This window comes from Palaemon carinicauda, chromosome 2, assembly GCF_036898095.1.
Source record: "Palaemon carinicauda isolate YSFRI2023 chromosome 2, ASM3689809v2, whole genome shotgun sequence".
Classification (NCBI taxonomy): domain Eukaryota; kingdom Metazoa; phylum Arthropoda; class Malacostraca; order Decapoda; family Palaemonidae; genus Palaemon; species Palaemon carinicauda.
Genome location: NC_090726.1, coordinates 168674152 through 168676561, shown reverse-complemented (window position 1 = coordinate 168676561; position 2410 = coordinate 168674152).

The following is a 2410-nucleotide window of genomic DNA, read 5'->3' as shown; positions in this document are numbered from 1 at the left end:
GTGAGAAAAGTGAAGAAGAGCGGAATGAGTTCTGGAATGAATTAACTAGGTGTGTAGAAGAACTGGGTAGAATGAATTATGTAGTTGTAATTGGTAACTTAAATGCTAGAGTGGGCGCTAGAGAGGTAGAAGGTGTTATTAGGAGGTATGGCGTACCAGGTGAAAATGAGAGTGGTGAAAGGCTGGTAGATATGTGTGTTGCAGAAGAGATGGTGATAAGTCCTAGCTTTTTCAAAAAGAAAGATGAAAACAAGTATACATGGGTAAGAGTGGCAAATGGAAGAGTGGTAGAAAGGGCGTTAATGGATTATGTGTTGATAACTAAAAGAATGGTTGGAAGTTTGAAAGACGTGCACGTGTTTATGGGTATGGCTAACGGTATATCTGATAATTCTTTGGTGGAAGGCAAATTAGTTGTGGCAAAAGAGTGGGGAATAGAGTAGTTGGATGTAAAAGGGAACTAGTGAGGGTTAAAGAACTAAAACAAGCAGAGTAAAAATAAATATCAAGAAAGGTTGAAAATGGCATATGACGAAGTGAAAGGAGAAACTGGTAATTTAAAGGAGTGGAAGTTACTAATAAAAAATTTTGTCAGGATTGCAATTCATGTGTTGCAAGAAGTTTTTTGTAGACAGTGTGAGAAAGGGCAGTGAATGGTGGAATGAAGGAGTGAAGGTATAAGTGGAAGAGAAAAAGAGGACTTTTGAAGAATGGTTGCAGAGTAATAGTGTAGAGAAGTATGAAAATATAGAGAGAAAAATGTGGAACTAAAGCCCAAGGTAAGTGAGGCAAAAAGGGCAGCTGACCTGAGGTGGGGTCAGGGATTGTGTCGTTCATATGAAGAAAATAAGAAGTTTTTGAAAGAAGTGAAGAGAGTAAGGAAGGCTGGCTCAAGAATTGAAGAGACAGTGAAAGATGGAAATCAAATGTTATTAAAAGGAGAGGAGGCAAGGAAAAGGTAGGTGGAATATTTTGAAAGTTTACTGTATGATGATGATAATAAGGAGGCAGATAAAATTACTGTTGCAGGTGTTGAGGTGCCGGTGATGGGAGATGAAAATGAAAGAGAGATTACAAGAGAAGAAGTGAGGAGAGCACTAGATAAAACGAGAGTAGGAAAAGCATCTGGTATGGATGGTGTGAGAGCTGAGATGTTGAAGGAAGGTGATGTGACTGTACAGGGTGGTTTTAGAAGATGTCGGGGTTGCATGAATCAGATTTTTACAGTTAGGCAGATATACAAGAAATATTTAGCAAAAGGTAAGGAGGTGTATATTACGTTTAAGGATCTGGAGAAAGCGTATGATAGAGTTGATAGGGAAGCAATGTAGAATTTGGTAAGGTTATATGGAGTTAGTGGAAGGTTGTTGCAAGCAGTGAAAAGTTTCTACAAAGGTAGTAAAGCTTGTGTTAGGATAGGAAATTAAGTGAGCGATTGGTTTCCGGTGAGATTGGGGCTGAGACAGGGATGTCTGATGTCGCCATGGTTGTTCAACTTGTATGTTGATGGAGTGGTGAGAGAGGTGAATGCTTGAGTGCTTGGACGAGGATTGAAACTGATTGACGGGAATGACAATGAATGGCAGGTAAATCATTTGTTGTTTGCGGATGATACTCTACTGGTTGTAGACGCGGAAGAGAAGCTTGGCCCATTAGTGACAGAATTTGGAAGATTGTGTGAGAGAAGGAAGTTGAGAGTTAATGCAGGTAATAGTAAGGTTATGAGATGCAGGAGAAGGGAAGGTGGTGAAAGGTTGAATGTCATGTTGAATGGACAGTTACTTGAGGAGGTGGATCAGTTTAAGTACTTGGGGTCTGTTGTTGCAGTGGAGTGGAAGCAGATGTATGTCACAGAGTGAATGAAGGATGGAAAGTATTAGGGGTAGTTAAGGGAGTAGTAAAAATAAAGGATTGGGCATGAATATAAAGAGAGTTCTGTATGAGAAAGTGATTGTACCAACTGTGATGTATGGATCGGAGTTGTAGGGAATGAAAATGACGGAGAGACAAAAATTGAATGTGTTTGAGATGAAGTGTCTAATGAGTATGGCTGGTGTATCTTGAGTAGATAGGGTTAGGAAGGAAGTAATGAGGGTGAGAACGGGTGTAAGAAATGAGTTAGCAGCAAGAGTGGATATGAATGTGTTGAGGTGGTTTGGCGATGTTGAGATTGGAAAATGGCTGTCTGCAAAAGAAGGTGATGAATGCAAGAGTTGATGGGAGAAGTACAAGAGGAAGGCCAAGGTTTTGGTGGATGGATGGAGTGAAGAAAGCTCTGGGTGATATGAGGATAGATGTGAGAGAGGCAAGAGATTGTGCTAGAAATGGGAATGAATGGCGAGCGACTGTGATGCAGTTCTGGTAGGCCCTGCTGCTTCCTCCAGTGCCTTGGATGACCACAGAGGTACCA